A 26,553-nucleotide genomic window follows, 5' to 3' on the forward strand; every position below is an offset into this window, starting at 1 on the left:
AAAGCCCACAGCTATCATCATACTTAATGGTGAAAAACTGAAAGCTTACCCTCTAATATCAGTAACAGGATAAGGATGCCCACTCTTGCTATTTCTTTTTTTTTAAGATTTTATTTATTTCTTTGAGAGAGAGAGAAAGGGAATGAAGAGTGGGGAGGGTCAGAGGGAGAGGGAGTAGCAGACTTCCCACTGAGCAGGGAGTCTTATCCAGGGCTCTATCCCAGGACCCCAAGATCTGAACCTGAGCCAAAGGCAGACACTTAACCAACTGAGCCACTCAGATACCCCTCACTCTTGCTATTTCTATTTAACATGGTACTGAAAGTCATAGCCAGAGCAATTAGACAAGAAAAAAAAGTCATATAAATCAGAAAGGAAGATATAAGTTATCTTTGTTTGCAGATGACATGATCTTATTTTTTTTAAGGAAGATTTTTTTTTAATATTTACTTATTTACTTATGATAGAGAGAGAGAGAGAGAGAGAGAGAGAGAGAGGCAGAGACACAGGCAGAGGGAGAAGCAGGCTCCATGCCGGGAGCCCGACGCGGGACTCGATCCCAGGACTCCAGGATCACGCCCTGGGCCAAAGGCAGGCGCGAAACCGCTGAGCCACCCAGGGATCCCTGATGACATGATCTTATACATAGAAAACTCCAAAGACACCGTTAAAAAAAAAAAAAAAGCTGATAGAACTAATGAAAAAATTCAGCAACACTGAAGTATACAAAATTTGCTTACAATATTCAGTTACGTTTCTAGACATGGAAAATGAACTATTGGAAAAGGAAATTAAGACAACATTCCCATTTTCAATAGTACCAAAAAGAATAAAATACTTAGGGATAAATTTAACTAAGGAGATGAGAGATTTGTACACAGAAGACTACAAAATATTGATGAAAGAATTCAGATAAGACAGTATCAAATGGAAAGAAATCTCCTGTTCATGGATTGAAAGAACTTAGTATTGTCAATATAACAATACCACCTAAAGCAATCTATAGATTCAGTGCAACCTCTATAAAAATGCCAAAGATATTTTTTACAGAAAATAAGAATGATATATTTCTTATCAGAAACCACTGAGGCTAGAAAGAAGTAGCATAAATCCTATATCCAGTGAAAATATCTTATAAAAATGAAGGGAAATTAAGACATTTTCAGATTAAGTGAAATGAATAAGTTTTGTTTTGTTTTGTCAGCAGAATACCCTAAAATAATGGCTACAGAAGTCCTCTAAACAGAAAAGAAATTAAACCAGAAATAATAATAAAAATAGAAAGATAAAAATTATGAGTAAATACAATATACCTCCCTCTCTTTTTGAGTTTTTAAAATTATGATTAATGGTTCAAGCAAAAATTATAATAATGTCTTATATGATTATAATGAATCTAAAGCAAATGTTTAAGACAGTTATATTAAAAAGAAGAAAACATAAATGGAGATGATGTTTATAGAGTTCATTCAAGCTGGTAAAATGTTGACACCAAAAGACTGTGATATTATGTATATGAAGTGAATAGAAAACACCAAAAAGTCTATACAATGGCATACACTAAAAAAATACTGTAGATAAATTAAATTCACAAAATGTTCAAGTATCTCACAAAGAGGCAAAAATAAAAGTAACAATAAAAGAAAAATAAACAAGACAAAAAATCACACACATACACAAATAAAATGGCAGCCTTAAGCCTTAACATATTAATACTTACATTAAGTAATTGGCCTAAATATATCAAATATATATTGCCCAAATATACCAAATAAAATATATCAATCAGCAGTTATTAAGGAAAAAAAACCCATGAGCCACCTATGCTATTTGTGTAAGAAACTCACTTCAAATACAATATAAACTCAATATACACAAAAAAACAAACAATCCAACTTAAAAAATGGGCAGAGGTCCTGAATAGACATTTTCCCAAAGAAGACATGCCAACAGACTCATGAAAAGACACTTAACATCTCCAGGGAAATGCAAATCAAAACCACCATGAGATAGCACCTCATGCCTGTTAGAATGGCTAACATCAATAAGACAAGAAATAACAAGTGTTGGCAAAGATATGGAGCTAAAGGAACCCTTGCGCATAGTTGGTAGAAATGTTATTTGGTACAACCACTGTGAAAAACAGTATGGAGTTTCCTGAAAAAATTAAAAATAGCAATATCATATGATCTAATAATTGTACTCATAGGTATTTACCCAGGGAAAACAAGAACACTAGCTCAAAAAGACATCTGCACCCTATGGTTATTGCAGCATTATTTACAATAGCCCAGGCATAGAAGCAACCTGTGTCCACCAACGGACAAATGGATAAGGAAAATGTGGTATGTGCCTACAATAGAATATCACACAGCCATTAAAAAGGATGAGATCATGCTATTTGAGACAACAAGGATGGACCTAGAGGGTATTATGTGGAGTGAATAAGTCAGATTGAGAAAGACAAATTCCATATGATTCCACTCATAAATGGAATCTAAAAAAAGAAAAATACAAAAAAACAGAATCAGATCTACAAATAGAGAACAAACTGATGGTTGCCAGAGGGGAGGAGAGTGGGAGGTTGGGCAAAATGGATGAAAGGGAGTAGGAGATACAAGCTTTCGCTGATGAAATAAATAAGTCATGGGAATTAAAGGCACAGCATAAGAAGGATAGTCAACGATACTGTAAGAGTGATGTAATGGTAGTTACACTTGTGGTGAACATAGCATAATGCACAAACTCGTCAAGTCACTAAGCTGTACACCTGAAACTAGTATAACATTGTGTCAACTATACAAAACAAAAAGTAGATAGGTTGAAAGTAAAAGAGTGGAAAAGGATATGCTAGGATATGCTAGGTATATTAGTCAAATAAAGAAGACATTCCTGTATTAATATTAAACAATGTAGACTCTGCAGCAAAAGAATGTTATGAGAGAGGAACATGACATGCTAATAAAAGGGTAAATCTACCCAAGTAGATAATCCTAAATGCAATCCTAAATATTCTGTGACAAACAGCAAGAAAACAAAAGCTACAAAATAGGTGAACCAAAAAATAATGGAACTGAAAGAATGAGTAAATAAATCCTTAATTTTGTTAGAGACTTTCATAACCTTATTTTAACAATTGTTTGAATAACTAGACAGAAAATCAACAAGGATATAGAATAACTCAACAATATAATAACTCCATAGTATATGAACTAATAGGATCTAATTGACATTTATAGAAATAACAGTAAAATACACATTCTTTTTAAACTCTCATGGTACCCATACCAAGTTGAACTATATCCTGGGATAGATACCTAGGTAAATAGAGGAATAGAATAGAGAACCCAGAAATAGCTCACACATGTGTGACCAACTAATTTTTAACAAAGTTATAATTGCAGAAGCAAGTCAGTTAAAGAAAGATAATCTTTTTAATGGTGCTTGAGCAACTGAATAGACATAGGTTAAAAAAAAAAATCTTGACTGAAATTTCACATTTTATTCAAACATGAACTCAAATGGAGTGAAGACTTAAAAGTAAAATACAAAACTATAAAATTTTTTGATAACCAAAGCATAGGACAAAAATCTTCAGGATCTATGAGTAAGAAAAAATTTCTTAGACCTATAACAAAAATCATCATCTATAAAAGATAAAATTGATCATTTTCACCTCATGGAAATGAAAAGCTTCTGCTTTGTGATAGATTCTGTTGAAAGGATAAAAAGACAAGCAATATGCTGGAAGAAAATATTTGCAAACCACACATCTGACAAAATACACACATCTAGAGCATCTAAAAGATTCTCAAATCTCAACATTAAAATCAAAGCAACAATGCAATTAGAAAATGGGCAAAAACCATGAAGAGCCTTTTCACTGAAAAAGATATACAGATGGCAGTTAAGCATGCAAAAAGACATTCAACATCACTACACTCCAGGGAAATGCAAATTAGGTCCATGATGAGATATTACAACACACCTATCAGAACAAAACAAATAAAATATAGTGACAATACTAAATGCCAGCAAGGGAATGCAGGAAGAGGATTTCTCATATATTGCTGGTGGAGATCTAGAATTTTATAGCCAGTCTGAAAAATTGTTTGGCTGTGACTTTAAAAATCTAAGCATACAACTAATACAACCCAGCTATTATACTCTTAGGCATTGATTCCAGATAAATGAAAACTTACATCTATACAAAAACCTGTTACATATTGTCCACAGAAGGTTTTCTTGTAATTATCAATACCTCAAAACAGCCATAATATTCATCACTAGGTGAGTGGCGCATCCAGAACATGAAATACTACTTAGGAATGAAGAGAAATGGACACAACAACTTACATGGATCTCAAGGGTATTATGCAAAATGACAAAAGTCAATCCCAAAACTTCATTTACATTATTATTCCATTTATATAATACTCTCAAAATTGCAAAATTATGGAGATGAAGAACAGGTTAGTAGTTGGCAGTGGTTAAGACTATTGGCATGGCCAGTGCAATTGTAAAAGAGAAACATGATCTTCGTCTTGATGAAATACTTCTAGGGTGGTGGTTCCAGAGTTCTACACAGGTCATAAAATGATGGAATTACACACAAATATTTTACTGATGTAAATTTCCTGTCTTTGAAATATATAACAATTTGGAAAAACTGATTGAAGTGTACATTGGACCTCTCTCTGCTCTTTTGTTACTTTCTGTGAATCTATAATTGTTTAAAAATGTTTAAAATGGAAATAATACAGATAGTCTAAATACTTAGATTAAAAACCAAAAGTTGTCAGTTTGGATTAAAAAGCAAGATACAAGTATATGCTGCCAATCAGAAATGCGATTCAGCTCCAAAGATAGATACAAATTGATAAAAAGTAAAAGACAAAAAAAGTTATATGATGGTAACACTAGTCAAAAGGAAGTTTGAGGGGCACCTGAGTGGCTCCATTAGTTAAATTTCAGACTCTTGATTTCAGCTCAGGTCATGATCTTAGGGTTGTGAGATTGAGTCCAGTATTGGGCTTTGCACACAGTAAGGAGTCTGCCTAGGATTCTCTCTCTCCCTCTGCCCCTCCTCCTGTTCATGCACTCTCACTCATATTCTCACTCTCTCTCAAATAAATAAATAAAATCTTTAAATAAAAGGAAGTTTGAGTAGTGATATAATATCACACAAGATATCAGAGCAAAGATATTACCAGGAAGAAAGAAGGTGCTTTCACAACAATAAAGGGTTCAATTTATCAAAATGACAACATCTTAATGTGTTCATGCATCTATCTAATAACAGAGCTTCAAAATACGTGGTACAAGAACTGAATAGGGCTACAAAGAGAATTAGATAATCCAAAATAATAGCAATTCCAATTCCCCCTTTTCAATAGCTGATAGAGCAAATCTGTCAGAAAACCAGTAAAAATATAGAAAAAAAATAAAAAAATAGTACTATCAACAAATTTTATTTCACTGACATTTATAGCATATTCTACTCAACAACAGCAGAATACATTCTTTTCAAATGTATGGTGAGCATTTACAGAGATTGGTAATATTCCAGGCCAGAAAACAAATCTTGATATATTTGCAAGTATTCAGGTAATAGAAAGTATGTTCTCTGACCACACCACCTGAATTCAAGACTTATAGCAAGCTACAGTAATCAACATAGAGTGAGACTGGCAATGAATGGAGCTTCTAGAAATATACTCACATGTATTTCAAAAAATGATTTATACTACAGGTTCAAAGGAAATGTAGTAGAGGAAAAAAAACCTATTCAGTACATGGTGTTAGCACAAATGGATATCCATATGCCCTTCTCCCCCCAAAATGGAATTTGATCCATAGTTTGTGCCCCACACATGCGTGTGCACACACACACACACACACACACACGCACACAACCTCAAAATGTGTCATAGGCTTAAATATAAAACCGACAAAACTTCTACATGAAAATCATTGTGAACCTGGGTTCAGGAAAGGTTTTTTTTTTTTTAGATATCACTCCAGAGACATGATCCACAAAACAACAAATTGACAAATTGTATATCATCAAAATGAAAATCTTGTGCTCTATGAAATATTCCATCAAGGGGATGAAAAGGAAACTACAGACTAGGAGAAATTATTTGCAAATCACCCATCTGACAAAGGACTTGTGTCTATAGTATATACATAACTCTTGAAAGTAATTGATAGCAAATTAAACAATCCAGTAACGAATGGGCACAGATTTGCACAGATAACTAACTAAAGAAGATACAGAAGGCAAATAAGCACAGGAAAACATTTTTGTCTTCAGTAATTAGTCTAGAAATGCAAAGTCAAGCCATGGCAGAGTAACATTATACATCTATCAGAATAGCTAAAACATTTATTTCAGAAATGATAATGCCAAATGTCGGTAAGTATGTGCAAGAAGCACAACTGTAACATACTACAATCACTTCAGAGAACAGACTGGCAATTAAAAGTTAAATAAATATCTATCCTATCTGTTCCATTCCTAGGTATTCACACCAAAGGAATAAAAGCGTACTCCATATTAATACTGGTACATGAGTGTTTATAGTTGCTTTATTTATAAAAGCTCCAAAATTGAAACATTTGTGGGGTCCATCAATAGGTGAAAGAATAAACAAATTGCTGTGTCTTTTATTGATACAATGGAGTAGTTCTTGACAATAAAATGGATTATCTTTAAATTTTACAATAGTTTTAGATTTCTTTTCATTTTATTTTTTAAGATTTTATTTATTCACTTATTCATGAGACAGGGAGAAACATAGGCAGAGGGAGAATTAGGCTTCCTACAAGGGAGCCTGATGTGGAAGTCGATCCCAAGACCCCAGGATCATGCCTGAGCCAATGGCAGATGCTCAACCACTGAGTCACCCAGGTGCCCTAGATTTATTTTTAAAAGTTGCAAAGATAGTTCCCATATAGCCCACACCCAGTCTCCTCTAATGTTTTTTTAAACATATCTACTGAGATATAATTGGCATTTTAAAAAGTGGACATATTTAATACATAAAATTAGGTTTAGAGATATGAACACACCCATGAAAACATCACCACTGCAATCAAGATAAAGAACATACTCATCACCTCCATCCATAGGTAAAGAGGCATAAACAAATTGCCATAGATCTATACAATGGAATACTACATGATCATAAAATGAATAAATTATTGATACATTCTTCAACATGGATGAATCTCAAAATAATAATGATGAGTGAAATAAGCCAGGCAAAAATGACTGCATACTGTAAGATTCCATTTACATAATATGGTAGAAATTGCAAACTGATACATAATGACAGAAAGGTCAGTGGTTACCTGGCAACAGGAGTGGGGTAGGGAAAGGAATGAGGGAAGGATTACAAAAGGGAATGAGGAAACTTTTAGGGGTGGGTGATGGATATGTTCTTTATCTGGATTGTGTTTGATGTTTTCAGAGATGTATGTCAAAATTTATCAAAATGTACAGTTTAAATATATGCAGTCTATGGTATGCCAATTACATTTTAATGAAGCTGCTTAAAAATTCATATTAAAAAGTTAAACCAATACCACAGTTTGGATGGGCTTGGCCAGCAAAAATTGGCAATGCAGAGATTTCTGAAAATGCAACAGTGACTAAACAGAAACTGTGAATCTAGGGGCTAACTCTACTTTTCTGCCCCCAGGAAACAGAAATGATAATTAGCCCAATTAGCCTTAGCAGGTAATTAGACATACAGATTCCTCATTGCCAATTAATTTCATTGGAGAAGTAAACTACAAAGACACCCTTATGATTTTAAACTTGCAGTATATAAAATGTTAATTTACTGAAAACATGGATTTTAGCAAGAGCAAAGTAATGCTTATATTTGGAATAATCACGGAATCTAAAAAGATGAGACCATGCCAAAAACAGAGACGCTGCATATTAAAGTTGTCATATTCATTCACAAAACAGTGTTTCCTAAATGGAAATTCTCTGGGCAGAAGAGTGTGAAATAAGAAAAAAAGAAGGCGTTTATATAAGTGTAAGAGATTGGGGAAAAAGAGGAGAAGGAAAAATATATGCAAAAGCTAGCATTCTGGGTTTTAGAAAATTTATTTGCTTTTTAATTCTGGTATAGTTAACATGCAGTGTTATATAGTTTCAGGTGTAGGATATAGTGATTCAACAGTTCTATATATTACTCAATGGTCATCATGATAAGTGAACTCTTAATTTTCATCACCTATTTCGTCCATCCCCCCACCCACCTCCCTGCTGGTAACCACCAGTTCTCTATATTTAAGAGTCTGTTTTTTTTTTTTTGCTTGTCTTTTTTTGTTTCTTTCTTTTGTCTCATAAATTCCACATGAGTGAAATCTTATGGTATTTCTCTTTCTTTGATTTATTTCTACTTAGCATTATATCTTCTACTTCCATTCATGTTTTTGCAAATGGCAAGATTTCATTCTTTTTATGGCTGAATACTATCCCATTGTGTATATATATATATATATACCACTTCTTTATCCTTTCATCTATTAATAAACAATTGGGTTGCCCCCATACTTTGGCTATCGTAAATAATGTTGCAATAAACAACATTAGTGCATTTATCTTTTTAAATTAGTGTTTTCATATTCTTTAAGTAAATATCCAGTAGTGGAATTACTGGATTATATCATAATTCTATTTTTAATTTTTTGAGGAATCTTCATACTGGTTTCCAGAGTGGCTGCACCAGTTTGCATTCCCACCAACAGTTCATGAGGGTTTCTTTTTCTCCACATCCCTGCCAACATTTCTTGTTTCCTGTGTTTTAAGTTTTAGCCATTTTGAACAGTGTAAGATGATACCTTATTATGGTTCTGATTTATCTATCTCTGATGATCAGTGATGTTGAGCATCTTTTCATGTGTCTGTTGACTACTTATATCTCTTCTTTGAAGAAACGTCTGTCCATGTCTTCTGTCCAGTTTTTAATTGGGTTATTTGTGGGTTGTTATTTGTGGGCTCTTGAGTTGTATAAGTTCTTTACGTATTTTGGAAACAAATCCTTTATTGAATATGTCATTTGCAAATTTCTTCTTTCATTCAGTAGGTTATCTTTTTGTTTTGTTCATGATGTCCTTTGCTGTGCAAAAGCTTTTAATATTTATGTACTCACAAAAGTTTATTTTTTTTTTCTGTTCCTTCAGGAGACACATCTAGAAAAATGTTGCTATGGCTGATGTCCGAGAAATTACTGTCTGTACTCTCCCCTAGGATTTTTATGTTTTCAGGTCTCACATTTAGGTATTTCATCCATTTTGAGCTTATTTTTGTGTATGATGTAAGAGAAAGGTCAAGGTCAAGAGAAAGGTATATTCTTTGGCATATAGCTGTCCAGTTTTGGCCAACACCATTTGTTGAAAAGACTTTCCCATTGCATATTCTTGCCTTCTTATCATAGATTAATTGACTATATAGTTGTGGGTTTTCTCTAGGATCTCTACTCTGTTCTACTGATCTACGTGTGTATTTTTTTTTTTGCCAGTACCACACTATTTTGATTACTAAAGCTTTGTAGTATATCTTGAAATCTAAGGTTGTCATACCTCAGTATTCTTTTCAAAGAGACTATTCAGGGTCTTTTGTGGTTCCATACAAATTTTAGGATTATTCTAGTTCTGTGAAAAATGCTGTTAGTATGTTGATAGGGATTCCATTAAATCTATAGATTGCTTTGGGGAGTGTGGACTTTATAACATTATTTGCTCTCCCAATTCATGAGTGTGGAATATCTTCCCATTTGTTTGTGTCATCTTTAATTTCTTTCATCAATGTTTTATATTTTATTTTATTTTTTTATTTTAATTTTAATCCAGGTCTTTCAAAATCTCCTTGGTGAAGTTAATTCCTAGGGATTTTATTATTTTTGGTGCAATAAGAAATGATATTCTTAATTTCTCTTTCTGCCATTTCATCATTCATGTACAGAAATGCAATGGATTTCTGCGTATTGATTTTGTATCCTGCCACTCTACTGACTTCATTTATCAGTTCTAGATAAATATATGTCAAAATTTACATTTAATTTACATTTAACTTTTCCATAATATTCTCTTAAAATCCTTTGTGTTTCCGAGATGTTGGTTGTTATTTATCTTTTTTTATTTTTGATTTTGTTGGAGTCTTTTTTTTAAGTCTAGCCAACAGTTTATCAATTTTATTGATCCTTTCAAAGAACCAATTCTTAGTTTCATTGATCTGTTTTATTGTGTTTTTTTTTTAGTTTCTATTTCATTTACTTCTACTCTAATCTTTACTATTTTCTTCCTTCTGGTTTTGTGTTTTGTTTATTGCTCATTTAGGTATAAGGTTAAGTGTTTGAGATTTTTTTCTTGCTTCTAAGCCTGTATTGCTATAAACTTCCCATCTTATAACAGGTTTTACTGTATCCTAAAAATTTTGGCCCATTGTGCTTTCATTTTCAATTGTCTCCATGTATTTTTTGACTTCTTGGTTCTTTGATTTCTTGGTTGACATACTCATTGTTCAGTAGTACGTTACTTAACTTCCATGTATTTATGTTCTTTCCAGATTTTTTTCTTGTGATTGATTTCTAGTTTCATAGTGTTGTGATTGGAAAAGATGCTGGTATGATTTCAGTCTTTTTGAATTTGTTGAGACTTGTTTTGTAACCTAACATGTGATATATACTGGAGAATGTTCTGTGTGCATTTGAAAAGAATGTGTGTTCAACTGTCTTGGGGTAGAGTGTTCTAAATATATCTGTTAGATCCATCTGGTTCAATATGTCATTCAAAGCCACTGTTTCCTTCCTACTTATCTACTTGAAAGGTCTATCCATTAATGTAAGTGGGGTGCTAAAGTCCCTTACTATTATTGTATTACTACCAATTAACTTCCTTTATGTTTATTAGCTACTTTATGTATTTGGGTGCTCCAACGTTGGATGCATAAATATTTACAATTGCTATATCTTCTTGTTGGGTTTTTCCCCTTAGGATTATTTAGTGTCCTTCTTTGTCTCTTGTTACCATCTTCTCTTAAGTGTCTCTTTTGTCTAAGTACTGCTTCCCTGGTTTTCTTTCCACTTCCATTTGTATGATAAATGCTTTTCCATGCCTTCACTTTCAATCTTAGGTGGAATGAGTCTGTAGTAGGCAGCATATAGATAGGTCTTGTTTTTATACCCATTCCATCACCCTGTGTCTTTTGACTGGAGCATTTAGTCTACTTATATTCAAAGTAATTATTGATAGATATGTACTTATTGCCATTTTGTTACTTGCCTTATGGTTGTTTTGGTAGTTCTGCTCTGTTCCTTTCTTCTCTTGTTCTCTTCTCTTACAGTTTTCTGGCTTGCTTGGATTCCTTTCTCTTTAATTTTTGCATATCTATTACTGGTTTTTGATTTGTCATGACCATTAGGTTTATATATAACACCTTATGCATAGTAATCTATATTAAGTTCATGGTTACTTAAGTTTGAACTCATTCTTTACTCCTTTCCACCCTCCCAATGTTTTAGGTAGATGATGTTATACTTTACTTTTATTTTGGGTAGCCCTTGACTGATTTTTAGAGTTATACCTAATTTTACTGCTTTTGTGCTTCCTGCTTTTCTTATTCCTGTTTATGGTCTTTCCTTGCCACTCAAAGAGTTCCCTTTAGCACTTCTTACAAGAAGCACTTCTTCCAAGGCTGGTTTAGTGATGGTAAGTTCCTTAACTTTTGTTTATCTGGGAAATGCTTTATCTTTCCTTCTATTCTGAATAATAACCTTGCTGGATAGAGTGTTCTTGGTTGTAGGTTGGTTTTTTTCTTTCTTTCTTTCAGTGCTTTGATTACATCATGCCACTTTCTTCTGGCCTGAAAAGTTTCTGCTGAAAAACCTGCTGATAGGCTTATGGGGATTCTTTTGTATATAACCATTTTCTTTTATCTTGCTGCTTTCTTAGAAAGGTTTTTATTCATTTATTTGAGAGAAAGAGAGAGCACAAGCAGGGAGAGAGAGGGAGAAGCAGGATCCCAACATGGGGCTCAATCTCAGGACCCTGGGATCATGATCTGAGCCAAAGGCAAGGCTTAATGGACTGAGCCACATAGGTGCTCTTCTCTTGCTGCTTTTAAAGTTCTCTCCTTATCATTACTTTCTGCCATTTTGATTACTGTGTGTCTTCATGTGGACCTCTTTGGGTTGATTTTGTTCAGGGCTCTTTGTGTCTCCTAGATCTGGATTTCTGTTTACTTTCCCAGGTTAGAGAAGTTTTTGGCTATTATTTCTTCACATATATTTTCTGCCCCCTTTTCTCTCTCTTCTCTTTCTGGAAACCCTATAATTGTTAGGACTGAGATGTTACTCAGTTCCCTTAAACTATTCTCATTTTTTATTAGTCTTTTTTCTTTTTCCTCTTTGGCTTGACTGCTTTACATTATTCTGTCCTCCAGGTCACTGATCAGTTCTTCTGGTTCTTCTATTCTACTATTTATTCCCTCTAGTGTGTTTTTAATTTCAGTTTTTGAGGTCTTCATCTATGATTAGTTCCTTTTAATGTTTTCTATTTTTTTATTGAGGATCTCAGTGAGATTCTCCACTCTTTTGTCAAGTCCAGTGAGTATCTTTATGACCATTACTTTAAATTTTCTATCAGGCATATTACTTATCTCTGTTTCATTTGGCTCTCTTCATGTGATTTTGTTCCCTTCTTTCACATGGGGCATATTCCTCTGTCTTCTAATTTTGTCTGACCCTCTCTGTCTGTGTCTGTGTTATGAAAGGCAGCTATGTCTCCTGCTCTTGAAAGTAGTAGTCTTATGAAGAAGTCCTCGAGTGTTCTGTAGTGCTATGTCCTCTGCTCACTAGGACCTGGCACCTTAGCGGTGTCTCTTTGTGTGTTGCATGTGCCCTACGGTTGTCGCTGAGCTGCACTGGCCTTCAGTCTAGTTTTTTGCAATGGCTCTCTTTGCCTGTTGTGGGCAGAGTTTGGTCTCCCTATGTTGTTAATGGGCCAGTCTGAGGCCACCTTGTATTTGAGTTGAGTCAAATCAGGTGTTTGCCTGAGCTGCTGTCTCACTGAACTATAGACTCTTCTCCCTATGTTGTCCTCTTGGTGGCTTTTGTTGGTGGGCAGGGTCCACAGTCAGACTAGATGTCTGCCCCAGGCCCGCTGCTGGGGCCACAGTTGAACTGGTGTCTGTGGTTATCTTCCACTTTCCTCAGGGCAGGTGTCACATTGGAGTGGGGTTGGCCCTTGCCAAAGCTGCTTGCCCAATGCCACACTTATGACATCACTTTGGATGTACTCCCCAGTTGGAAAGGGTGAGTCTGCAGAAGGGCAGGGCATGCTTTTAGCAAGCTAGGTAGAGAATGCTCATAGCTACACTCATTCCTACAGGTGTCTGTATATCTAGGCTGGGGGGTAAGGTAGGGAAATGGTGCCTATCACCTCTTTTATTGGAGAAGTCTCCCAAACATCCCTGCCCCTCCAGCACATGTTCTGATATTAGTAAACAAATCTTCCTCCTGTATACCCCAAGCATTTTTCAAACTACTGCTTCTCTGATGCATCTAAACAGAGTTGTTTGTCATGCTGACTCTTTAAGGGTGGGGACTCAGTTTCAACTCACCCTATGGCTCTTTCAGAGCCAAGCTGCTGATTTGTAAAGTTCTAGGTGTTAAGCCCCACTGATTGTAAAAACTTGAGAAGCTAAGCCCCTCTGGTTTTCAAAGCCAAATATTATGCAAATTCATCTTCCCAGTGCAGGCCCCCCTTGTTTGGGGTGTGGTGTGTACTCCTCTCCCTTACATTTGTTTGTGGTGGCCCTCCCTCCTGTGGACAGTCTTGTAGGTAGCTTCGTTCCTGACCACATCTCTGCCCTCCCTATGGTTTTTGATGTGACCTCTTCTCTATGTTTAGCTATGGAGAATGTGTTCTGCCAGTGATAGGGTCATTTTCTGGATTATCTTCCCTGATGTGGTTGTTCTTTAGTTGGATCTGTGGGACAAGGTGAGTTGAGGATCCTCCTAGTCCACCATCTTCCCCAGAAGTCCTGCATTTTAGATTTTTTAATACCAGAGTTACCCAGAAGAAATGCATTGTTTGAGGTGTTGACAAAGATAAATATACTTGTACCAAGCTAAAGATTTGTATAACCTAAAAGTAGTCCATTGAAAAGTTTTTTATGCATAACCATAATATCAAGTCCTAAAGATATATTAACCTAATAAAAAAAACTAGTTAAAGTTTCATATTGCTTCATGAGGTTGACTAAGTGTACCTTATGATATTTCAATGCAATTAATATTTAAAGGTTATACTAAATATCCTTTCTTTGCATATTCAGATGCTTACTGAAAGTGGACATTCTATCATAAGGAGTGAATATGTTTCTCTTTCAATTATGATCACAGAGGAATTATTCCAGTTAGCTGAACTGACCACAAATTGATATCCCCAAATTAATTTGGGCACAAACAAGAACTTATCTATAAGTTTGGCAGGCATTTTATAGGAATTCTTGCAGCATATAATCTATAATTGATACAAGAGACAGAATTGAAACACAAAAGTGTGCAAAATCTCCACAAATTAGAGATAAAAGTGGTATACCTTTCCCCTTTTCACAGATGAGAGGCTCTTAAACCATTTGAACTGTGTTTCCCGTAGTACTTATAAACCATATCCCTGTCAAAATCTTCAGTATTCCATCTTCATATAAAGAAAGACCAACAATGAACAGAAGGAATAGAACAAAGCAAAGAGATGTGAAGTTCAGGGAAGGCTATAGGCTAATGTTCAAACCAATATTCATTGTTTTATCCAAATAAAAGAATCTTCCTATGTGTCTTTCAAAAAGGCATATTGCTTTTATATATACATATATCTGCTTTGTCTGACACATATGCTCACTTCTCAGTTCTCCTTTATGTATTTCCCTTCTAGACATTGAGTCATTATTTAGTTTTAAAAAACCCGGATAATTTAAGAAAAGGTGAAAAGGTAAGCAACCAATGGAACTTAATAAGAACAGTAAGACTACCGAATTCTTGGCTGGTCAGATTCCATTGATCACAGGAAGTCACACTGTGCAAATGACCCCTCAAAGAAACCAAAAATATAACCTCAGAATTCACTCTTTAAAGTTGCTTTCCTTCAACTGTCCTTTAGTGGCATAATTTCCTCTGCCTGCTTATTATCCCTGAAGGCAGCACCTACGGCACAAATATAAAAGGTGGATCTGTTACTACCACATTCCTCCTTCGTTTGATTTTTCAATCATGCACACAACTTAACAGTCATGTACTGCATGTCTATTATGAACCAGGCCCCAGCGTCATGTTAAGTAATGGGGATAGAAAGATGAAAGAAATACAGATCCACGTCCCATCCCTCTGAGAGTGCACAGTCTATCAGAAATGATAATTGTGGGTCACAAAATGGGGTCAGTAAGTGAATAATAAACAAAGCTAACTTTTATTGAGCACTTCAAATGTACTGCTTACCATGTTAAATGATTTCTGCACTCGGTTAATACAGCCAATAGACCTTGCAGTAGGTACTATCTGTGGTCTCATAAGTTAAAAAAATTGAGATGTAAAGAAAGGAATTTGTTCAAAGAGCAGATAAACTGTGGCACTCGCACCACAACCTGGGCACTCTGGCTCCAGAACCCATGTTCCCAGCCCCTGGTCTGGAGGACAGAACATTTGACGTGTGAAATCCTAGTGTTTCCTAGAACTTTACTAGGAGAATCCTTCAAGTCGGGTCTAGAAGAAAGAAGAGACATTTATAAGGGGGTCAGAGGGCCACAAAGGTGGCTGAAAGTGTCTTCCTTGGCAAAGGGAGAAATTGAGGTAAAACAAATGGAAGTGATACTGGGATGGGGAGTGGTGTTGCCTGGGGAAAATGCAAAAGGAAGGGGAGATTTGACAGCCAACAGGGTCCTAGGCCACTGAACTATCATCCTGTCCTTACCTGTCCTCCTGTGAGGCCCCTTCAGAGGCTGGGGTGGGCACTGCTGCTGTGTAATTCCTGCTTCCATGACTTGGCACTTTTGCCCCTTTTCTGGGCACCATGAATGAATAGGAGTCCATCCTGCTTCTGCCGATTATCACTGTTGATGTTTCATGATACTGTCTTCACAGGTACTAAATCTCTATGAAAAATGTAGGGAGAAGTTCCCTTCCCTTCTGGGTTATATATACACTGTTAGGTAGGGTAGGAACACTCCCAGTTAGGTAATGCAAAGACCCACTGCATTCTGCATTCTGCTTTTTTTCATAAAAAGGTTTTAGTGTAATTAGCTCTTTGAGAGTTTACTTACATTTTTTCCCTCAAACTTAGTCTTAAATTCATAAAGGGCTGCTCTTCAGACACATCTGAATATCATCCTGTATTGGAATTAGAATTATTCCTCTGCTAACAAATTCGGGGTTAGTTTATCCACTTGGTGAAAGCTTCCTTTAAAAAGAACAATCTCTTCTTATAATCAGAACACTGGTGGCCTACATGGCTAGTTCATTAGACTGCCTGGATAGGTACAAATTTTGTAATACACAAAGCATAGGCTTAAGCCTTTCGGGCCACTCCTGCAATCCACACATTGAACGTGAAACAGCCCAGTTAAGTGGCCCATCCCCATAGGTCTCATCTCCCACTATTCCTCCATCAAATATCCCCAATTTCCCAGCACTTTCTGCTCAGCACTGAAAATACAAAAATACAGTTTTTGAGAGCAAAGACCGTACAAATACAAGAGGACCAAAACCAACTGTAATAAAATATGAAACCCTAGGTATGCACTCAGTAAAGCATTAGCACCGAGGAAGGAATAATCAACTATCTGGAGAGAGGGGCATGAGTGGGTAGGAAAAGTAAAGGTAGTATCTAACCAAATTCTTGAAGGATGAGTTGGAGATAATCAGGGCACAGAGGTGGGAGTGGTGGGTGTGGATTGGATCAGGGAGGGAAGAAGGTTTGTCAGTGACCTGAGAAACAAAAAGAAAGGTCCAGAGGCAGAAAGTGGATGCTTAATAAATACTGAATGGGTGAGGAATGAATAAATGGGTAATAATAAACCATATTTTTATAATATTTTACTGCTTCTAAAATGTGTTTGCATAATTACTCCATTTACTCTTCACAATACTCATGTAAAAAGGCAGGGCTTTTAGGTCATATTTACACGTGATGAATTTGAGGCCCTAAGTGGTGTAAATGATTTATTCAATGTCACAGGAGTGACACAACTAAAATGCTACCAAGGCCCCATAACACACCATTGCCCCATCAATTATCATAGAAAATCAGTAATGGCATCTGTCAGAAGCAGCAATGAGGGGCACAAGTGCTCTCCTGACTCCTCTATCTCTGGATATTAGTGCTTTGGCTTCCATTTTAGCTTTTAGTTTAGATACAAAATGGCAAAAGCTTTGCTCGGAATGTCCTTTGCTGTTAAGATTCCTGACATCACACTCAGCCACCTGAGAGGCCAAAACATTGTCTCTAGCTTTGAGAGAATCCTTACAGCCACATCAGAGTTCCGAAATGTTTCTATGAAGCCAACAAGCTGTAATCTTTTTTTTAAAAGATTTTATTTATTTATTCATGAGACACAGAGAAAGAGGCAGAGACATAGGCAGAGGGAGAAGTAGGCTCCTCACAGAGGCCGGATGCAGGACTCCATCCCCGGACCGGGATCATACCTGAGCCGAAGGCAGACACTCAACCACTGAGCCACCCAGGCACCCCAACAAACTGTAATCTTAAACCAATTTCCAAAACTGAAATGTGACATGATGAAACAGATTACTACCCTCTTCATAAATTGATAATGTGGAACACCGATTATTCTATTGGGAGGTAGTAACATTAAGGTCTGCCCTCTGAGTGAGAACAATCCCTTCTGTTCTCTAATAGGTACCAATTTCTTCCCACTGGATATTGGCATTGCCACCCATTGTTAAATTAAATCTTGCAGAAATCACCAAGGATTATCATGAATGTCAGCATTAATGTCAGCCTCCGTTAGCAACAAAGCCAACATCTGGGAGTTTGTTTGCAGAAAAGGAGCAGCCCACTCAGGAAAATCTGGCAGAGTAGTTTGATGTGCTTGTCAAACTTCACATCAAAACTGATGCAATACAATATGAAATGAATGAAACCTGGGCGGGGCGGGGGGAACATCTTTAATCAGAAGAGTTAACAGATTGCCTCTCCAAACCCTCATTGTCAGCTTTGCCAGAAAAAATACACATATCATAGAGGAAACACTGATAAAAAACATTGCATGGCCCTTGTCTCAATACGCTTAGGATTATTTCATGAGGCCAGAAAATGTGAAAAGTTTACCAAAAACTCAGTGCAGGGAAAATACTCAGACTACTAAGTAGAATGGCAAAATGATCTATGTGACAATGAAACAGAAAGGACCAATCTTAGAGGAGAAGATTGATGACAGGATTACTTTGAAATATGTCTATCTCTCTTATACAAATCAATGGCTGCAGCTTTATAAAGTGTTTTACTTATCCTGAGTATATGAATTACAAAATTGTATTCTTCTTTTTAGTTTTTCTGATGTTACCATAATAGCATTTATCCCATATCAATCAAAAAGAACAGGTTACCAGCCTTCTAGAACTGAACATATTTCCAGACCCATACAAAGCAATCTTAAAGGAAGTCTCACTTTTTAAAAAAGGTTTTATTTATTCATTTAAGAAAGAGAGAGAGCATGAGTTGAGGGGAGAGGCAGAAGGAGAGGGAGAAGCAGACTCCTCGCTGAGCCAGGAACCTGAAATCTCACCTTTTAAATTAGCTAACATAGGGACACCTGGGTGGCTCTGTCTACTAAGCACCTACCTTCCACTCAGGTCATGATCTCAGGGTACTGGGATAAAGCCCCATGTGGGGGTGGTCCCTGCTCATCAGGAAGTCTGCTTCTCCCTCTGCTGCTCCCCATACTTGTACACTTTCTCTCTCCCTCTCTTCCAAGCTCTTGCTCTGTCAAATAAGTAAACAAAATCTTAAAAAAATAAATTGGCTAACATAGAATCAAGGAATTACTTTTGATAGATAGCGCTTTCACGATGCTCTTCAAATTTCACTAAGTCAGCAACCACAATCATTTATCTACAGAAGACTATATCTAATTAATTTGAAGTTGATGATGACGACAATAGCAATGGCAATGAAGTGATGAGTCAGGCTAGTCTTTCAAATGAGGAATTTAAGACAATGGCAATTCATTTACTCAAGAAGCATTCATCCAACATTTTACCTTTCCCAGGTCCTGGGGAAAAAAGAAATAAAGCATATCTCACTCTAGCAAGAACTGAGTGGGACTGAGAAAAATGGGTACCCTGTAGTCTTCAAATATTAGCATCATTTCACTGGAAGTGGGTAAAGCCAATTTTTTGGCTATAAGCTTTTATTCTCCTATCTTTATATTTAAAACGAGAGATTTAATATTGCATGCATACATTTTTATTTATTTGGGATTATCGTCTATTCCTAATACTTATAACTGGATAGTATTATTTTCACTGAGGAGAAAATTACCCTACATGGATATAGTTGCAAAATCTTGATCAAAGTGGCTTAAAATTTTTTCACCCTGATTTTTCAATCTGGCAATATATTTCAGAGTTTTACATAGGCTTTCCAACCTCTGATTCTCTAATTCTATTTTCCAATTCTATGTTTCAGTTTTCTGAACTAGACCTCTTAACAATACATTAAAATATTTTTAAAGAATGAAAGAAAATCACTTATTCCCAGAAAAAAAAAAACAACTTTTCATTACTTGATTCCAGAATTTCAGTGGTTGCAGCTGTTGACTGCACTCAACTACTAACTGATCAATATCACGGGCAGTTAAAGGTCATGCAGCTACAGCATGAAATCACATGTGAATGACTGACACTAAAGAATTACAAACTGACACAGGGTTTCTCTTTCCCTCTCTCTTCACTTCTTCCTTCCCTCCCTGTCTTCCTTACTTTCTTCCCTCCCTCCTTGCCTTCTCCCACCTCCCTCCTTCTTTCATTTCTTCCTTTCATCCTTCATTTGTAATCTCCACTCTGGAAGTATAGGCTCTACTGGTTTATGTCCTATCATTTGTGCAAGTGGTTTGGGGCAAGTATGAATGAACTTGCAAGCCATTTCTAATTTTTTTACAGTGATATTTTATCATGCCCTCATATCTTGACAAAAATGTGCTTGGATTGCCCACTCCTTGATCAAATTCTGAGAAGTGAGATGCACATAAATAAATATAAGACTATAAGGCAGAATGTGAGTGCTCTAAAGGAGCTGTATGCAACGTGCTATGAAGTGATAGAGGGGCGCCTGGGTGGCTCAGTTCCTTAAGCACCTGACTCTTGATTTCAGCTCAGGTCATGATCTCAAGGCCGTGATATCAAGCCTCATATCAGGCTCATGAACTAGGCATCGAGCCTGCTTAAGATTCTCTTTCTCTCTCTTTCTTTCTAATAAAAGGAGAGAGAGAGAGAGAGAGAGAGAGAGAGAGAGAGAAGCAACAAATAGGAAATGATAGGAAAAAAGGCAACTGATCCTGAGGAAATTTGGGAGACCTCCAGTAAGAGATAACATTCGATTTTGTATGGAATAGTGAAGAAGAATTTGCCAGACAGACAAAAATAGGGAGGTAGGGTATTCCATTCAGAAGAAGATAAGGAGAAATGTGGTTAATTCAATCAATATCAACAAAACAAATTAGCTGAATAAGTGAGTATTTTGTGAGATCTTATTTTTAATCATGTATTTCTATAGCCAAAGTCTAGTCCTACTTAGTCCCTGATAGAGCTAAGTGAGACATATAAAAGTTCATGTAGAGACCACATTGAAAGGTTGCCATACTTAGTCTGAAAGGAAAAGAAAGTGCTGTTGACAATCTCATAATGTCGTTGCCAGAGTGGCCTGGATTACTTTCAAGGTGAACAAAGGAGATCCTGGAAATGCCAGTAGGTCAGAATGGCAAGATGTTGAGAAAGCATTCTGAAAATTGGCATTCACAGATATGTGTACTCAGATTTGTGAGATTTCTCAGAAATCTGAAACTGCTTTATCTCTATTGTAATATCAAATGGCTTGTGTTGGCTATTATTTGAGACATTCAAATATTTTGTTATGCCTCACATAATATTGATGAAAACCCTCAACTGTATGTGGTATTTTCTTTTAGTAGTACAGAAAGAGTATTCTTCATGTTTATATCAGATGCTTTCTTTTCCAGACTCTTGGTATCCATATCTAAATATTTAACATATCTTCTAGTTTGCAGACATTATGAGTTAATTTTTTTGTATAAGTTCAGTTTTATATTCTATTTGTTACCTACTTTTTATATTTCTATAAATACAGACTGAAACTACTCAGAACAGGTGTGTAGGTACATAAAATTGTGAAAAATGGTTATTTATTGCTATATTTCCTTTATGTTATTGACATGGAAATTGAAAATCATAAACAGAGGAGTACAGTGATCCAAAATCATCTGAATGCAATGAGATCCAAATGTGTTCAAGTTGTAGAATTTTATAGCTGAATGTCTTCTTAGAAATGCATTACCCCAGTCCCCTAATATTGAAACTAAGTAAGTGAAGTTAAGTGACACGATAAGACATCCTCCAGATTCTTCAGTTATTATAAAAATCCTGGGATTAGAATATTAGTTTCCTGACTCCGAGCTTCATATATATCTTCACCAGATCTATTTTTTTAAAGATTTTATTTATTTATTCACGAGAGACACAGAGAGAGGCAGAGGGAGAAGCAGGCTCTATGCAGGGAGCACTATGTGGGACCCGATCCTAGGTCTCCAGGATCACGCTCTGGGCTGAAGGCGGCGCTAAACTGCTGAGCTACCCAGGCTGCCCCAGATCTATTGTTGATACTGATATATAACTTCTTTCTTTGAATATCATTACAGAATAGACTTTTTTAAATATTTTACTTATTTGTTAGAGATCGAGAGAGAGAGAAAGCAAGCACAAGGAGGTGCAGAAATGCAGAGGAAGAAGGCGAAGCAGACTCCCGGCTGAGCAGGGAGCCCTATGTGGAGCTCCATCCCAGGACTCTGGGATCATGACCTGAGCTGAAGCAGATGCTTAACTGACTGGGCCACTCAGGCACCCTCAAAATAGACATTTAGAAGGGCCTTCAAAAATCACTTAGTACTCTTGTTTTTCCAATGGGTAGAACTCTTATTTTCTGTACAAAGTTCAAGCTATTAACTTCTAAAAACATGCATATATTATAAATTAATTGTCATCTAATTGTCATAAACTGTCATAAATTAATTGTCAATTAATGAAATGACATTAATTGTCATTGTAATTCAAATTGTCAGCTTTCCCCTTAAATAAATGAGAGAGGTTCAGGGGCACCTAGGTGACATAGTTGGTTGAGCGTCCCACTCTTGGTTTCAGCTCAGGTCCTGACCTTAGGGTTGTGGGATTGAGCCCCACTACAGGCTCCACTCCTACTACTGGCTCCATGCACAGTGCAGAGTCTGCTCGGGTTTCTCTGTCCCTCTGCCCCTTTTCCCTGTGAGCTCTCTCTCTCTAAAATAATAAATAAATAAATTTTCAAAAAAAAAAGAGGTTCATGAGTGTTAGACTGATATTGTATTAAAATTCAATTTAAAAATGGGGTATAGGGATCCCTGGGTGGCGCAGCGGTTAGGCGCCTGCCTTTGGCCCAGGGCGCGATCCTGGAGACCCGGGATCGAATCCCACATCAGGCTCCCGGTGCATGGAGCCTGCTTCTCCCTCCGCCTGTGTCTCTGCCTCTCTCTCTCTCTCTGTGACTATCATAAATAAATAAAAAATTTAAAAAAAAATTTAAAAAAAATGGGGTATAATGTACAGAAATGATACAGGGCAGTCTGTCAGCAACATAATCATTCTAAACTAAATTCATTTATTACTCTTTGCTATCCTGGAAAGAGTAGTATCATTAAAGGATGCATATAAATTGTCTCAATTGCCAAGGATTATCTAATCCAAATGAATATGTAGAAGTTTTTTTCTAGATATGTTTCTGCAAAAAAAAAAAAAAAAGATGTGGTGCTATCAGTTCCTTACAGTTTGTAAGTCAACTCACAGAATCACCAGGCATAATTTCACCTATAAAATCAGACATTCTCCAAATAACCTAAAAGTCTGCTAGAATAGAATTGGTTCAATGCATATAGCTGACATTGCTACATTATTCAATAAGTATCTAATGAGACCTCCTACTGTGCAATGAGTGCACTTTTACACATTGGGCTTCAGTCCCTATTAGGTTTCATGCTGTCTTGCTTGAGCCACTCCCCCTCCACATCTTAAAGGGAGAACTTGGGAGACAGGATATATGGGTTCCAGTCCCTGCTCTGGCACATGCTAGCTGAATAACTCCTCTGTAATCCTCAGGGTCTTTATCTGTCAAAGAGAAATAAGTTTATCTCATACGGTTAGGAAGGGTAAAATAAGGTAACCCTTGTAAAATACCTAACCATAGTAACTACAAGGTAATGTGGAATTGGAAATAATAGGGACGCCTGGGTGGCTCAGTGATTGAGCATCTGCCTTTGGCTCAGGTTATGACCCCGGGGTTCTGGGATTGAGTCCTGGGAACCTGCTTCTCCCTCTGCCTGTGTCTCTGCCTCTCTCTTCCTATTGTCTCTCATGAATAAATGAATTTTAAAAAATATTTAAAAAGGAAATATTAAAGCACCAAACACTGTGATTCACTTTGGTTAAAATAAAACCAAAAGTCAAATTTTTTTTTTTTTAATTTATTTATGATAGTCACAGAAGAGAGAGAGAGGCAGAGACACAGGCGGAGGGAGAAGCAGGCTCCATGCACCGGGAGCCCGATGTGGGATTCGATCCCGGGTCTCCAGGATCGCGCCCTGGGCCAAAGGCAGGCGCCAAACCGCTGCGCCACCCAGGGATCCCAAAAGTCAAATATTTTAATAGTACTTAATGAGAAAACTTTAAGAAGGATAACTTTTTTTGAATATCCAGGATACAGAGCTCTTAATTAATCCTTATTGGAAAGATAGTAGAGAAAGTTGGAAAATATTTAGGCATTGATTATCATGGAGGCACAAAGTATAAAGAACATAAGATATATACTGATAACTAAATCTATACCTACTCTTTATTTTGTCGTCATAAAATTGATTTTTGGGCAAGTCTGCTGCAAATGAAAAAAATTCTTCTGTAACGCTCTGTTTGCATTTTCAGAGTTTTATTTTTCTTTTCAGTGCAATGTATCCCATAACCTCAAGACTATAATTACTAAGAACTTGTTGTATGTGCTTTTTTATAGACGATGTTATTTGTTAGAGTATTTATTACAAGAAATTGAATTTACTCACCAAAATTGTAAAACACACACTAGCCCTCTGATGTTTCTTTCGCTCAATATCTATGTCTGTACTTACTAAATGTTGTAATGCATTTACTATAATGTGGAATTGATTTACTTGTCCATCAGAAAGCTTTCTAATTTAAAATTTTCCTTTTGGAACTCTTTGCAAAGATAAATTTTTGACACATGAATTAATACATTCATCTCTAAACAAAACAGAGATTCTTCTACAATAAATGGTAAGTACAAAACCAATATTGACTTTAACTAGTGAGATTAATATTTTCATTACTTATGCTCTGTTCCACCATTTGACAACTACTCTAAGACTACTAGAATAACAGAAGTAAAGTCATTTTGCCTTCTCTTAGGGGAAAACAAAATTTAACACACCAGGGCTCAGAAGCAAGTTAACTGTCCTTCGGGGCCCCTGGGTTTATCTTAATCCTTGCCTCTACCTCCCTGTAACAACTGCCTAGGAATACTGAGGCCCCTCCTGGAATTTGGAGCTCTTGCTAGTTCCCTTACTAAATACTAGTGTCCTGGCCAGAAACCCAGGCTTAGGGCCACCTGCTGAGAGTTTTCCCTCAAGTCCCATGGCCTGTTGGTCTGCCTGAAACTTTTTTCTTTTTTAAAAAAATTTTATGTCTTTATTCATGAGAGACACAGAGAGAGAGGCAGAGATACAGGCAGAGGGAGAGAAGCAGGCTCCATGCAGGGAGAAATAAAGAAATAAAAGGCATTCAAATTGGCAAAGAAGAAGTCAAACTCTCCCTCTTCGCAGATGACATGATACTATACATAGAAAACCCAAAAGACTCCACCCCAAGATTGCTAGAACTCACACAGCAATTCGGCAGTGTGGCAGGATACAAAATCAATGCCCGGAAGTCAGTGGCATTTCTATACACTAACAAGGAGACTGAAGAAAGAGAAATTAAGGAGTCAATCCCATTTACAATTGCACCCAAAAGCATAAGATACCTAGGAATAAACCTAACCAAAGAGGTAAAGTACCTATACTGTGAAAACTATAGAACACTTCAGAAAGAAATTGAGGAAGACACAAAGAGATGGAAAAATATTCCATGCTCATGGATTGGCAGAATTAATATTGTGAAAATGTCAATGCTACCCAGGGCAATTTACACATTTAATTCAATCCCTATTAAAATACCATGGACTTTCTTCAGAGAGTTGGAACAAATTATCTTAAGATTTGTGTGGAATCAGAAAAGACCCCGAATAGCCAGGGGAATTTTAAAAAAGAAAACCATAGCTGGGGGCATCACAATGCCAGATTTCAGGTTGTATTACAAAGCTGTGGTCATCAAGACAGTGTGGTACCGGCACAAAAACAGGCTCTCTTCCCTGATCCCCTCAGCTGTGGGATTTAGGCCACCCCCAGGGCCCAGCCAGGGGCTGCTGAATGTATTTTGTACCATGTTTCTTTCCCCCTCAGGCTAATTTCTAGTCTTTTGAGAAGCAGTACAGGGTGTGGCCTCCCCTCCCACTTCGAGGTCCTTCCCCCGGAGACTCCAGGTCCACCACCTGGGCCAGTTCTGTTGGTGGTCACCTCAGGCCACAGGCCTCTGTCTGAAGATTCCTCAGGTCAACACCATCATTAAAAAGAGACTTTGTAAAAAAAAGCAACAACAACAAAAAACAAACAAACAAACAAACAAACAAAAAACAACAACAAAAAAAAAACCAGACACATAGATCAATGGAACAGAATAGAGAATCCAGAAGTGGACCCTCAACTTTATGGTCAACTAATATTCGACAATGGAGGAAAGACTATCCATTGGAAGAAAGACAGTCTCTTCAATAAATGGTCCTGGGAAAATTGGACATCCACATGCAGAAGAATGAAACTAGACCACTCTCTTATACCGTACACAAAGGTAAACTCAAAATGGATGAAAGATCTAAATGTGAGACAAGAATCCATCAAAATCCTAGAGGAGAACACAAGCAACACCCTTTTTGAACTTGGCCACAGCAACTTCGGCAAGATACATCCATGAAGGCAAGGGAAACAAAAGCAAAAATGAACTATTTGGACTTCATCAAGATAAGAAGCTTCTGCACAGCAAAAGAAACAGTCAACAAAACTAAAAGACAACCTACAGGATGGGAGAAGATATT

Source organism: Vulpes lagopus, chromosome X (genome assembly GCF_018345385.1).
Source record: "Vulpes lagopus strain Blue_001 chromosome X, ASM1834538v1, whole genome shotgun sequence".
NCBI lineage: Eukaryota > Metazoa > Chordata > Mammalia > Carnivora > Canidae > Vulpes > Vulpes lagopus.